This window comes from Dendropsophus ebraccatus, chromosome 2 (assembly GCF_027789765.1).
Source record: "Dendropsophus ebraccatus isolate aDenEbr1 chromosome 2, aDenEbr1.pat, whole genome shotgun sequence".
NCBI classification, from domain to species: domain Eukaryota; kingdom Metazoa; phylum Chordata; class Amphibia; order Anura; family Hylidae; genus Dendropsophus; species Dendropsophus ebraccatus.
In genome coordinates this window covers 92,043,623-92,059,221 of record NC_091455.1, presented here as the reverse complement: position 1 = coordinate 92,059,221, position 15,599 = coordinate 92,043,623, and the positions used below count along the sequence as shown (strand labels likewise).

At 40.6% G+C, this 15,599-nt stretch overlaps 1 protein-coding gene across 7 annotated transcripts in view; it reads right to left on the bottom strand.

The window, feature by feature from the left end:
* The window catches only part of ATXN1 (ataxin 1), a 292,957-nt gene that overhangs the window by 241,513 nt on the left and 35,845 nt on the right, over positions 1 to 15,599 (bottom strand). For 2 of the 7 annotated variants that reach the window (XR_011361664.1, XM_069957977.1), the window contains exon 1: positions 10,369 to 10,594. The exons of 1 other annotated variant lie outside the window; for it this stretch is intronic. The gene's annotated coding sequence lies outside the window, so the exon portion shown is untranslated. Of the gene's footprint in view, positions 1 to 5,814; positions 5,875 to 8,076; positions 8,279 to 10,174; positions 10,349 to 10,368; positions 10,595 to 15,599 lie in introns of those variants that run through there. 4 more of the 7 variants (XM_069957985.1, XM_069957981.1, XM_069957978.1 and 1 more) reach the window with 4 other exon arrangements.

Genomic DNA, 15,599 nt, shown 5'->3' with positions numbered 1-15,599 from the left:
AATAGGCAGATGTTCTCCAGAGGGAGCTCATCCCAGACATGGATTAAAGCATCAGTTGACTCCTCAACTCCTGGACAGTCTGTGGTGCAATGTGAAGTTGGTTGATGGGATTCAGGTCTGGGGAACGGGCAGGCCAGCCCATAGCATCAATGTCTTCATCATGCAGGAACTGCTGACACACTCCAGCCACATGAGGCCTAGAATTATCATGCATCAGAAAGAACCCAGGGTGAACCGCACCAGCATATGGTCTCACAAGGGGTCTTATCCCGGAACCTAATGGCAGTCAGGCTACCTCTGGCTACAATGTGGAGGCCTTTGCGGCACTTCAAAGAAATTCCTTCCCCCACCATTACTGACCCACTGCCAAAGCGGTCATGCTGGAGGATGTTGCAGGCAGCAGAACATTCTCAAAGGAGTCTCCAGACTCTGTCACATGTGCTCAGTGTTAACCTGCTCTCATCCATGAACAGCACAGGTTGACAGTGTTGAATCTGCCAATATTGGTGTTCTCTGGCAAATGACAATTGCTCTGCATGGTGTTGGGCTGTAAGCACAACACCAACTTGTGGACGTCAGGCCCTCATACCACCCTCATAGAGTCAGTTTCTGACAGTTTGACAGACACATGGATATTAGTTGTTTGTTCCTCCTTGCACAAAGGAGGAGGTAACAGTCCTGCTGTTGGGTTGTTGCCCTCTTACAGCTTCCTCCAATTATCCTGGTATCTGCTCCATGATGTCTCCCGGTATCTGCTCCATGCTCTAGACCAGTGCTTTTTCTACTGGAGCCTCACCCAACAGACCAAGGCAATGCCTGAGCCTCACCAGACTGACCAAGAGGATGCCTGGGCCTCACTATCTGTGGTGAAAGTCCATTTAGAAGCTGAAAATAATGCTTGGGCTACCTTTTACCCATCTCCTACTTTTGTGAAAATGGCTTACCAGCTGGGCCTCACCAACAACTAGGGGGCGCCTCACTGGTGAGGCCCGCCTCACAGTTTGAGAAGCACTGCTCTAGACACTATGCTGACATCCTGGATCTCAGCATCTCCTGTAGGTCGTAGACACAGCCTCATGCCACCTCTAGGGGTAAGAGTCATGACAAAAAGTGACCAAAACAACTGCCAAAAAAGATGAGAACAGAGAAATAGTCTGTGGTCACCACCTGTAGCACCACTTCTTTATAGGGTTTGTCTTTCAAACTGCCTATTATTTATACCTGTTTTCTGTTTAATTTGCACAAAAGAGGAGTAATTCATTTGCAATAAGTGTTGCTCCATAACTGGAAAGGTTGCTTTCACAGAAGTGTGACTGACTTGCAGTTACATTGTGTGGTTTAAGTATTCCCTTTACTTTTTTTTTTGAGCAGTGTCTGTATACCAATCAGCCACTTGCCTGATATTGTGTAGGCCCCCCTTATGCTGAACAAAAAAGTTATGAAATGTTAAAGTATATACTCTACAGTACCTATGTCCTATGATATCTAGCTCCAAGATATGAGAAGCAAAACTTGGTGAAAAAGCCCACTGCCATTAGGCAATACTGTCGCCATGAAGCAGCATACTTCGTCTGTAACATTGTTTTAAGCAAATCTGTCACTCGCTAAAAGAGCTGACAGCACAGCTTGATATATATATATATATATATATATACATACAGTGGTACCTTGGTTTAAGAGTAACTTGCTTTAAGAGCGTTTTGGTTTAAGAGCTCACAGTTTCTTCAAAATTGTGACTTGGTTTAAGAGCATTGTTTTGGTTTAAGAGCTCCCTGTACTAGGTGGGAGCGCGAGTGGGGAAGGGGCATGGTCTGCATAGCGGGGACTACAGCACTGTACTCTGACCCAGGAAGTCTCCCTTACCTTCCAAATCATTGCAGATCCACTTCTGGCTGGGGCTTACATCAGGGGACATGACTGTGGAGGTAATCTCTGCATAGCTGTAACCCCTCTCTCCCCGGACAGAGAGTGCTGCATGTATGTGCCCACATATGTCCTGCTCATTCCTTCATGCTCCCTGCAGTCTCTGTCAGCCCTTGTGTTTCCCATCCTCTCCATTACTGTACAGTAATATAATATCATATATTCTGCTGTTTCTGAATGTTTGTTTCGTCTGTTTTACATGTTATTCAGAATAATAAATCATTATTTTTGGGGTGTGGAACCAATTGTTTGCATATCAGTGATTTCTTATGGGAAAATCTGCTTTGGTTTAAGAGTGGATTTGGATTACAAGCACGGTCCCAGAACGAATTATGCTCGTAATCCAAGGCAGCACTGTATATACATGCAAACATTCAGTGTATACCTTTATTGCTTTTGTCTGTGTTTCTATTGATATTTCTTAAAAAATGTCTTTATTCAGGAATTTAATAGTGTCAAAGAGGCAGGCCCTAGAGGTTGCTGGGTTCTATAGTAAGCACTTGCTTACTATGGCTTATTGTGCGTGTTGCTGACTATGCAAAGGGGTGGGCATACAGCACTGTGGAGCATAGCAGTGTTAGGGGGAACCCTAGGCCTTCTTCACACTATTCATGGCCTAAAGAGTTTTTTTTTTTTTAAAGTAACAATTTTCATGAAATGTGTTTGGTACTGTATATAGTACAACTTATTGTGGCACATTGCAGAGAGACGGGCAGCTCTCTAGGGTTGGTGAAGTGAAACTCCTGCTTTTGTAGTACATTTCATTAATGCTTCCAAAGGTATTTTTTTTATTAAAATAAAACCACAGATATAGGCAAAAAAGTATTTTATTGATATTTATGCAGCAACACTGCGAGCTTGGTAGGTGGTCAGAGGGTGACAGATTCATTTTAACCTTGTGGTGACCCATGACATAAAGTTAAAGCATGGGCCAGGTGATGGAGTATGGGAAGGGCTCAGGAGCCAGGCCCACGTCATACCTGGCAGACCTCTATCTTAACCTCAAAGGTATTTAGGTTTTAAGCACCTAAACAGTTTGTACTTGTGTCATTTGTGGTCCAATCAGCACCATATACAGTAACTGCAGATTGCTGACCACAACAGCTTTGGGACCTGCTTTGCCTGATCTGCTGGTAAAGTCTGTGTCTACCAGAAAAACGCTAATCTAACAGATCAAGGTAATGCAAATACAAGAAAATGCTAATGAAAAAAAAGAAAGAAAAATAAATCCTTTATTAAAAGGATTCAAAAATTCAAATCACCCCCTTTTCCAAATGAAAAAAATCTAAAGAAAAAAATAAACATATTTGCTATCGCTGCATGCAGAATTGTCCAAATAAAACACCAAAGTTCAAAATTGCAGATTTTTGGTGACATCCCATTTCAGAGAAAAGTGGAATAAAAAGGGATAAAATACCATATCTTCCCAAATGTAGTAGGGATACAGCACAAAAAGGGAGCTGTCTAGGTTGAAAAAGTTGGCTACACAAATATGCATAATAGAATTTTTTTTTTTTGCCCGCCCCCCCCCAGAACTTTTTTTTTTTGCCTTCATAATATAGTATATGGTAAAACGCAGGCCCCATTCTTCAGCGCGTACAGAGCAGGAGCGCGCACCTCCCATAGACTCCCATTATGAGCGGGAGGCTAACGGCATTCCACGACAGACAATTCAGTCGCGGAATTCCGCTACCTTTGCTCAGTGGGAACGGGGCCTAAGGGTTCCAGTAAATAGAACAACTTTCTAAAAAACAAACAAACACGTAATATGAAAATAAAATAGTCTCAGAGGGCGAGGTATAAGAAAATGTAAGCCAAAAATCTAAGTTTGAAAGGTAATGTAGATGGTACATTGATGTAATAGCCACATAGTGCCACCAAGATTTCCAAGCAGAACATTGCCCAGATCATCAGACTGCCTCTGCCAGCTTGTCTCCTAGCCCATTTATCCTTCTTTTTTAATACATCAACTGCAAGAGCTGACTGTTCACTTGCTGCCTAATAAATCTCCACCCCTTAACAGGTGCCATTGTCACCAGCTAATCAATTTGGTTCACGTCATCTTTCAATGACTTATGTGCTATAGCTTTCGAGAATCTATCTATCTATCTATCTATCTATCTATCTATCTATCTATCTATTATAGCTTTGTTGATAAGTGCCATTTTTTTTATTACTAAGAGTAATGCTTGAGGGTACATAAAAAGGTAAAGAACTGGTAAGAAATGCTTTAGATTATTAGGGCAAATAATAAAATTTCATATGAGCTCAATGCAGTTCCTGTTTTCTTTATCAGCACTTTGGAAGAATTCATAGAAAGTACTACAAATGATCCAAGTATTTCTATTGCAAGAGTTGCAGTTTACCCTATGGGGCCTCCCTTTTCGCTGCAATGAGGGAGATGAAGTTGCACTGTACACAGTAACATAAATGCAACATTTTCTAAAGTCTTGAGAAATGAAAGAAAACCAACAAACACAAATCCCTGCACACTTTATAGAAATGCTCTTTGGGCCCATAGGAGCTAAAAATATCAATATTGCCCTTCTGTTAAGAATAACTTAAAACAAAGTAGGCCTCACCATGTCTTTTTCTCTATTTCTTTTTATTTCACATGTACTGAGTGGTTTGTAACTGACTTTCTGCCTGTACCGAATGTAGATGATGCAATATGCTCCCGAAAATTTCCTGCGAGTGAACTGGAGCTTGAGGATTTGAGCAATTTAAGCTGAGCAAAAAAAATATGTGTCTAGATAGTTGGTTAGATAGAGTAGATTATAGGTGGACACATATTGTAGGTAATGATGACAACACTGACAAAATGTCCAAGAAATGTAAGTGAAAACTGATTAGAAAAGTAATAGATAAAAAATATTCACAATAATAAGATTGACATCAGTCTATAAATACAGACCAGTGCAACCTATGCGAAAAAAGGACAAAAAATTCCCAGATAGCACGGAAGGGACTATACTAGTGATTCCTAGAGCCGACAATTACCGATATATTGGCACCCCAGTAGGGCATTTGGCTCTCCTCAGATGTGAAACAATACACTGTTCCTGTATTTCCACCACTGTTCACATTGTTATCTGCACAGAATTTGTGTTTTTTTTTTTTTTTTTCATTTCAAAATAAATTATGGAATGAATACATAAATAGATAAAATATAGTTAATAAAATAAAAATGTATATCTGGCTCCCTGTGAAATTGACCCTAGGGTGTGTGAGTTATTGGGACAAGAACTGTTGTTAATGGACAGCAAATAAATAGATGCAAAGAAGTGTGCACATGTTAATACTATATAATACTATAATATAGTTTAATATGGCTGTATTTCATTTTGCTGTCTTTTTTCACACATTATAAAATACCCAATAAAAAGCAAGGAACAGTGTTAAAATTCATTGACATTTGTTACAAGGAATATGCCTGTTAATTGCATTTCCATTATTTTTTCCTTTGTATATATGCCAAATATGCAATTTTTCATGCCTATACAGCTGACTACATGGTATCATGGGACTTCCAGTACAACAATTTCTAGAAAGGTGCAACTGCGATGTGTTACTTTTTCCTATATATTTTCATCAAGAAGGCTGATACATTTAGTATAATCAAGCTTTATTTGTTCTATTGTACACATGCAGTGAATGTTAACATAAATAGAAGTGACTTCCCATTTCTCTTGCGTTACAGTTTAGTTTAGTTATGTAACAGTCTCCTACTTGTTTATACTGCCAGCAAAAAATCTTTCCTCTAAGGGTCAACAATATTTAGGAGCGGGATTTTGTAATACTTGCATGTATTATATACAGCTCAGACCACAATTAGTGCATAATGTATCAGTGTGTTCTTACAGAAAATGAAAAGAAGGTGTCACACAGTACCGTCGTGGTAGGCCCATACATGGACAGAATCCTTCCAAGATTTAATGTGTATGGAGGGAGCTGTCAGAGCATTAAGCAGAAATATTATTATACCCTCACCATCATCACCACCACCACCACATTTTTAATAAGTGTAACCGGAGGTATTGGCCCATTTTCACACACTCAGGATACTACTGACATTTATATGTACTACCCCATTCACATGTAGCACAAGAAAGCACCATTCACATATCCATGGAATAATAATGAGAATTATGAAAAATGTAAAACCAACGGCATGTTCATTATTATAAGCCAAGTATAAGCTCCACTGAATTAGAATTTCTCTATGACAAATAAGCATATTCATTGGGGAGGATTGCCAGTATACAGTCATCTGCAACAATTATCCTATGCATATTGAGTACAGTGAGGAGTACAGTATGATAGTGAGGTAGCTTAAGAGTTGATCTATTCTATACAAAATACTTGCAGAATTCTTAGTTTGTTCAGTTCACAAAGACATAAGAATGCATAGGGAATAAACGTAACTAGACTATTTTTTATAGTTGGTAGATATACTGATTAAAATGGTGCGCACATAACCAGGCCTAAAAAACTATTAATTATTTACTGTCACATTCTGGATTTCCCTACTGAATTTACCACTCCTTGCTATTAGATCCAAGGCAACAATAATTTAGGACAAGTAATATTTGTAAAGATGCATAGATTTTTAGTAATGTTTTATCCCTTCCATGTAACATTTCCACCTCTGTTCATCCTCTGTATTGTGCACTGACGGCTGATAGCCACTCAGCTGGAGTGATGTAATAAGCCTTCTGGTTATCAGCTACTGGGTGCAGCCACTAAAATGTCACAAACCATCCGACCCACCTTCTTCTAGTCTGAAAGCAGCATGAAGAAAATAATACTATATATATATATATATATATATATATATATATATATATATATATATAATTGTCTGTCTTAGTTTTCCTATTTTGCTGTGGCATTGGTATGATACGTAGCAATATATATATATATATATATATATATATATATATATATATGTATGTATATCAGGTATATATTTATACACATGGCAGTATAATGCAAACCCTTTATTAATAAATTATTTAAGGTACTTTAAAGAAACTATAGTGTTGGATAGAATTGTAGCAATTTTGTACAGAACTAAGGGCAAATAATCTATTAGTATCTATATTGTTAATATTTTTGCTTTTGCTTGCATTATTTTTTCTCAATAATCTTTTTGCACACAGTACTGGGCTTTACTTTCAGTCCTATGAAACAAACACTTGGCTCCTCTACATCATCTGCAATATGTCTTTGAAGAGTTCTAAGAACTAGGCCTTTGGATTGTTTACAGCAGACTATTGGACGTAGTTTCTTTCAGTTTGTAAGTACAAAACAAAGGCTTCCATTATCTTTACAGATAAAGTACAGATACATGTTTATCGCAGGAATCACTGTATTGCGAACATATGCAGCTTGTAGAATATCTCCGGGGATGTATACACATACAGTATATCACTAGCTGCATCCCCTTGTGGGGAAACACTGAGAAGCAGTGACAAAAAGGAAAGGATTTTTTGTAATAGTGAGTTTTGCAAATGCAAAGCAATGATTATAGAGGGCCTAGATGAACTACGTGTACCCCTTTAAGCTAAAGGCCTAAGTAACTAGCGTTCATGTATCAGGCACCAGTAGTCAGAGAGTTAATTGTTGATTGAGTCACGCTGAAAGAGGTCACTGGGCAGGACTGACAGATTTTCCTCAGCTTGCATCGAATCGTGGCAGACCCCGGTCTCATTTCTAGGAACAGGTTCATATGTACGTGAACTACGATTTGTTCGTAGAAGGATTTGGGCCCACTCTAAGGAAAAGCCTGTTTCCTGGGAAACCGTGGAAACCCCCCATAGTGCTAGCAATGACACTCTGATATGAACAGGGTTTAGCAGTTTTCAAGGCAGTTATAATGAAACTGCCTGTATGCCTTGCTCAAGAAGCGTAGAATAGACATAAGTAAAGCAATATATTTTAAGGAAGCTTAAGGCAGCCTTTGCATACATCAGGGTAAATTTTAACACCAAAACATTTCCCACTATGCAGACAGAAATTACTTTTGGAAGCAGTAACGTAGACAAATCAATGATGGACACAACACATGATTCCTTACGGCGATTCCAGGTGGGATATTTAACCTTTTGCAACCATAACAACAATACGGCAGAGACATGAAAATGACGTTACCTTGACAGTAGGCTACATTTAAAGACACTTGTCTATGCACAAGCCTTTAGTCCGTGGCTGACACCAACCTTTAGGGCTTCAGAATGTGCTTGACAACTTCATCCACACTCTTGTGTCATGCAATCTGCTCATTCTCGTTACACGTCTGTCCTTGCTAAGCTAGGCAGCATTTCCCCTAGCTGAGCTTTCCCCGAGGCCCTGTCTCCTTTCACACACCGCATCCTCCTCCCAGCTACGCCTGACTCACTGTACTCACCCACTGGGAGGAGGGAGCTTTACACTACACTACACACAGCTCTTTCACTATGCTTACTCACTGAGCTTCACACACATACTATACAGACAGTTGTAAGACCAGTCCAATAAGAAGACCATCATTCTTCACTGACACCTGAGCTCCTGCATACAAACCTATGGTTTAGGGCGATGAATAGACATGCCCGCTCTGGGGCCACCCATACTTGCTTTGTCAGTACACTACAATTATGTATTTGTTACATGATATTTAAGACTAGGTCACATATACAGTACTGCCTTAGCAATTCTATAGCAAGTTAATCTCTCTCTCGATATAGATAGATCATTACAGTTTAACCCCAGTCATAGATGCAGAAGTGAATCATTCACTACATAGTAAGGGTTAATGATAATGTAAATATGCATTTATTCCTTCAGACCTTGTGTCTACCCTTCAGTCTCTCAGGCTGCTTTCAGACACACAATTTTTTGTGCCTTTTTCAACATTCTCCCCCCCCCCCCCCCCCCCCCCCTTCCAATGTAGCCAAATATTTTATTCAAGTATAACTGAACTTACTATAACATTTCTGGCTTAGGGTTATTTTGGTGACCTTTTTTTGTAAGGTTTTTTTTTTAATACTCAGAATGTTCTAGGTCTAGCATTTGGCTACATGTTACAAATATAATCAATTAAAAAATACCACCAAAAATTATTATAAAAATTAAATGCAATGAAAACCCATTAAAAAAGTGTGTGAAGGCCTTACAGTTAAGTTAGTGTTGCTTTTGTTACTTTAATAAGTTTCCTTATACTATTCTTCCTTTAATATTATTTTCTAGCACCATGAAAGATAATTAATATATAATAGAGGTTAGTAACTCTGTGTCTAAAGGATTGAGTAGGACCCTACTGTTCTCCAGGAGGGCCGGGTGAAGGCCTTCATTGCATAGTCCAGCTTAGTGGGGTGGAGCAGTGAGCCTTTAAAGTACTCCAGACCGGCCTTTTTATCTACTCGAGACATTAGGCCCTCACTTCACAACAGGGACTTCTGATCTCAAACAAGTGGTGTCTTCCTGCCCAACTCTCATACTCGATATTAGTGAACTAAAGTAAAATGCCATTAGTAAAAAACATTTGGGCCTATGGCATGAAGTGGAACTCATGGATAATATTTATATAATAATATTATATAAAGCACCTGTAATATGACAATAGTATACACAAAACATAAATTGTCTTCCTTCTTGTGTCTAATGTTAGCCGACACTTATTGTGATCTCACCTAAAGCATAAGGCCTGTACTTGACATGTATAGGGGACTGGTAAATATGAGGCCAGGAGCAGGCAACATGTATGTTTTCACTGTTACTGAATTAATAAATGACTAGGCTGAGCTTCTGTGAGCGTGAAGAATAAAATGATAGAAATAATATGAGGAATGAAGCTGCCTGTCCCCCGTAATGTGGCACCAGGTGGTCTCTATACACAAGCAGACTGATAGATCAGACAGCAGGAGGAGGGGACTGACAGAGGTGACATAAACGTGCAGTCTCCTCTCTCGTACACATACACACGTAGGCTCTCCCTTTGCAGACTCTTTTCAGCACCCCATGGGGGAAGTGGTAACTGCACAGATCTTTTCCCTACTACTGGCAATGTTAACCACTGTTATACCACACAACACTACCGGCAGTGCTTGCTCAGGAAGGGTTAAATGACACTGTCAGGCCCCATCACATGCACAAAAAGAATACTCACCCTTGTCTAATCGACTGAGTTTATTCGTCGACCTTTATCAAGAACAATTATCAACCAATCTATGACACTATGAGGGGGAAAAAAAAGAAAATACGTCTGTACCTCCAGATGATTACAGTTTGCTGCTGCTTCTTTTTCAAGGCTTGAAAAGCAGGAACAGAAAGCCCAGCTTATGGTCGCTTAGGTTGTATCGTATATAAATATCCACAGGAATATGTGTGCACGTACACAAACGTCTTGTCTGCTGCTATTTCCACAATCGACAAAGGACAGCAAAGAGGAAAAAATGGACTTACTGTAAAGTGCGATACAGAGGTTCTTGGTTGAAGAGGGTGTCTGAGCTGCTGCCTTTTTTTTTTTTTTTCTTGTTACTCTGCCCCCCCTCGCAGTAAGACAGGTCTTGTATGTCTCCTCTACTGTAGTAGAAATGATGTCTGCAGTACAGCTCTCTCTCTCCAGTATGTAAATGTGTAATAGAAGCCAAATATGGAGCAGTTGGCTGCCTCTGCAACAGCTCAAGGATCCTACTTCATGCAAAAGGGAGGAAAGAGGGGGGGGGGGGGGAGTGTGTGGAGGCAAGGCAACACTTTGGCAGACAGCCAAGGCAGCCACACAGATTATTGCATACGCACAACAGAGCTGGGGCGGTCTCACTTAACCCTTTCTGAAGCGCTCTTCAGTAGCCTGACATGCAAAAAATCCATGCCATGTTGCAAGGTCTTAAAGGGGATGTGCAGGAGTTAAAAATTTATTTATAAATATTGGAGAAAGAACAGTAAAGAAGGAAGAATATATGTAAAGTAACTTTAAAAGTGCATGCTTTGATTTGAGCAGGGTGTGTGCTTCTGTTGGAAAGAAAAAGCGTTGGAGAAGAGTCATAGAGTAGGAATTGTGAGAGAAAGCCAAGCTCAATGTCCACAGGGATGAATAGTGCGGACTTGCATGTCAACGTCATTTAGGAAATAGCATTGGGTTTAACTGTTTTGGAGCCAAAGAGGTCAGACAAGGAGTTGTACAACAAATAATGCTACTTGCACGGAACCTTTTTTTTTTTTATAGATGCACTTATCTCCAGTGGTGGGAGTTACCATATCTAAGTTATCTCATATTATGACATTAGATGAGGCTGGTTATTCACATACAGAGGGCGTTGTGTCAAATTCTAAACAATAAGATAATCAATGTTGCAATAGTGATTGATAAATGAGATGAGCACAATAGAAATCATTAGAAGAACCTCATACAAAGGTCACCATCGTACAGGAGTACTCGAGTGAGCACAGTGTCACCATAGATGAGGACACAAACACTATACAAGAATACTTTTCACCATTTTTCCATAAAACTTTGAATCAAGAATATTTAACTAGGTGTCAAGTGGATATTAATAAGTGAGGATGTACAAATGTTTTGTGTCTATGTGCTCTCTGGTAGATTACTTGGCAGCCATCTGAAGTCCTGGATACTTACACTTAGCAAAGGAAACTGCCCTGAATGTATAAATAGTACTTGTGACCCCTGTGAAAAAAAATGAATTTGACCTTTCCCCTGGTGTGATGTAAAGGTGTTATATTAAGACCAGGAAGAAACTACGACTGAGTCATTTATTCATGACATGCTTGCAGTTTATTGCAGCTCACCCTAGTCAGCGTCACATTAGTACAGATTGAATGGTGTTCATTGTGTCTGCCTCCTTTTATTGTGTTTTTGTATTGATTTGCAATGCAAGGATATCTTGGCCCTTCTGGGATATGGGAGAGTAAACACAGGCAAATTTATGTACAACTTTCTGGCTAAACATTGATCCTGGCCTGCGCTATCGTGGAAGCATATTTCAAGACTCCTGTGCTCCTAGATTGTAGGCGTCTGAATAGAACTGCCATTTGGGAAATAGAAGACATTATTCTGAAATACATGCCAGTGGCATGCAGTCTGCTGCAGTTTTATTTGGAAAAAAAAGGTGTAGACTTTAAATTCCCTAGCAAGTACAGTCACATAGTTGTGTTTAGTTCCTTGGCTCCTTTCCTTGATGACATCATTAGAATTGCCTTACACTCTATTTCTCCACCCCCCCCTCACAGACAATAGTCAGGGTTGTACATTGTCTAAGCCTGTCAGCTGACAGCTTGTCAGTAAACCACAGCATGCAGCGTAAAACTGTTGCTGATTCAGTGGGAGAGCCGTGCAGCCAATGACTGCAGCTGCCCCAAGTCAGTCCACTCCCATCCTTGTCAGTCAGGCATGGCTCAGCTCACTACATCTAGTGTGCAATAGAAGAAAGGTATTCTGTACTGAAATAATATATCAACGTAGCACAGCAAAGCTGTAGGCAAGACACTGCATGCAAAAGAGGATAACAGAATGAATTAGACAAAATTGTGTTAGCATAGACAGGAAATATTCACTGACGTATATAGAATTTTACTCTAAAGCTTTTTGTAAATTATTGTTACATTCAGCTATTTACTTACAGTAGAAGTATTTTAGAACTATTATTTCATACAGGTAGGTTGAAGTGTCCAGCAGCGAGTATGGAACAGGCTCAGAAGCTAGGCCTGCTCTATACAAGACAGTTTTTAGTGGTGTTGTGCAAGTGACACCAACCAACATCAGCCAGGATCAGATATATGTAGATATTGGTGGCCACAAGGATAGTGGACAAACTACCACATATTATTAATAGTGATTAGAAAGGGATCAGTCATAATATGAGAAGGGTAATAAATATCCTTTATCATGCCTGCAGTGTTTGTCACTCTTGACGCCGAGAAGGCATTCAACCATATTTCTTGGTCGTCGGTCATCTTGGCCTTGGGAAAAATGGGGTTCGGGGGGGGGGGGGGAGTAGTTGCTGTCTGCTATTCAAGTGTGGCGTCCCACCATGGGTGTTTTGTTTCTCTCCTTTGCACCTCTCAAAAAAGCTTCTTACTCCAGGTTAAGTGGTGATGAAGTTTTCCCACTAGATGCAGTATCTTTTATATGTGTATTGTTATGTATTGCACAGCTGAGGAAATTATTGGGTTAATGTTTTCTGTGTACCAGGTGTTCTTATTGACCAATATTTTATTTGCACACACTCATCTTTACCACTCACAGGGTAGGTTACTTAGCCCCTGTAGGAGGTAGTTACTTGGTGGAGGAAGTGCAGCCTCAGTCTTATCCAGATTCTCACAGGGAGAGGACACAAGAAATCAGTTCCTGCTGTAGTTAAGCCACTGGCTGCTGCCAGGACCCCTGAAAGGAACCAACCCCAGATGCAGACAAATGTTTCTTCTGACACTGACCCAGCCAGAATGAAATGGAAGCACTAGCCCACTTTAGCACAGATTTTTTTTATTTTTTTTTAGCCTGAATAAACAGAAGTCACAAGTATTACCAGTTAATATCCACCAGGAGATCTTAAATACTCTAGAATTGAACCACTTATTGAACTGGCAACCGAACAGTATTAAAGCGACTCTGTACCCACAATCTGACCCCCCAAACCGCTTGTACCATCAGATAGCTGCTTTTAATCCAAGATCTGTCCTGCAGTCCATTTGGCAGGTGATGCAGTTATTGTGATATAAAAGTAATTTTAAAATTGCAGCCCTGTGCCCTACGGGCGTATCTGTGCCCTAACTTTACACCACCCCCTCCGTCCCTCCTCCCCACCCTCTTCATAATTAGGAATGCCACTGGAACATTTACTTCTCTTTGAACTTTGCACAGGTGTCTTAATGATCCAGCCCATGTGCTGTGGTAACACAGGTGGGGAATAATAGGTAATCTGCCTGGAGCATTCCTAATGATGAGGAGGGCGGGGAGGAGGGACAAAGGTAGGGCACAGATACGCCCGTAGGGCACGCAGCTGCAATTTTACAAATTTGAAATTAAATATTTCTATGCCTAAACTAAAGGAATGAGACAGCTATTGTTTTAACATTTTTGGAAGGTGATTACTCCCCAGAGACTTACATTTACTAATAAAGCGGCATTCGCGTGTTACACATGTGTAGATTTATGAGTACCTAGCAACAGAAAGGGGTGAACCATATTGCCTAATTGTATAAAAAGAAAAAGATAAGTAGTAAGTGTCCTCTGACATGGCAACATTTTTAAATATCTTTGGATAAAACCTTTCTCCCCCCCCCCCCCCCGAAAAATGCAATACTTACCTGTTTACTTACTTCAGTACTCAGTACTCGGAAACTCCAAAGTATAGGCCCACTTAAAGCATGGGAAAGAAACTTGGGAATATAGGATACCTTCGAGGGATTAGACAATGGCACTTAAGCATACAAATGTGTCTCTAGCTAGAGTCTCACATGCAAAAGATGCAGCAAAAAAAATGCTGCAGTAGTATTATACCCCTCTACGTCTATCGCAAATGTTCCCATCCTGTCCCATGCAGTGTTGGAGGAAATGTGGAGCAAGCGCCTCTCTGCTTCATATTATTATCATTATTATTATTATTATTTTATTTTTTTAAGCGCTCTTAATTGCAAAGCGCTATACAAGCAATAGGGATAACAAACAGGAACATTACAAGATCAAAAACACATTACATGATGGCAGACTGGTACATGGGAGAAGAGAGGGCCTGTGGGAGCTTACAGGGGCGGATTAACTTTACAATAGGCCCCGGGCTGTTCACCAAGCCTGGGCCCCCCCACCCCACTGTAACTATGGCATCACTAGCCTGGCGTTCATAGTACAGGATAGATAATGTGATGATGTCCTGATTTGTGCAAAATTGCCATAAAAAAACAGTGCTTTTTTGCAAATCATGGCGAAAGTGTAGCCAGGAGACAGTACACCATTGAAAGTATAAGTCTTTTTGGGTGGTCATGGGACCCCCAGGAGCTCAGGGCCCTGGGCTGCCGCCCAAAACGCCCCTATTATAATCCACTACTGGGAGCTTACAATCTATAAGGTACTGGGAGAGAAACAGGAGGTAAAGTGCAGCCAGTCAAGTATGATGCTGAATTGTTATAGGTTGCAGCCTAGTTTGTACAGATGGGTTTTCAGGTTGCTTTTGAAGGACTTGATGGTGGGTGAGAGCCAGATGTCTAGGGGTATTGAGTTCCAGAGTATGGGGGAGGCTCGGGCAAATTCTTGGAGGCGGTTGTGCAAGGTATGAACAAGAGTGGAGTGCAGACGGAGGTCACTGGAGGATCGAAGGTTGCATGAGGGACGGTAGCGGGATATCAGGTCGGAGATGTATAGAGGGGACAGGTTGTGGATGGCCTTGTACGTCATGGTCAACAATTTAAAGTGAATACGTTGGGCAATGGGGAGCCAGTGGAGAGATTGGCAGAGGGGAGAGGGAGAGGCAGAGGCGAAGCAAGGGGAAAGGTAGATTAAGGTTAGATGGAAGGCCAGAGAGGAGGATGTTACAGTAGTCCAAGGGGGGGGGTAAGGAAAGCATGTACCAGCAGTTTTGTGGAGTCAGGGGTTAGAAAAGAGCAGATTCTGAAAATGTTTTAAGGTGAAGTTGGCAGGAGGTGTTCAGGGCCTGAATGTGTGGTTTAAAAGGAAGGGCAGA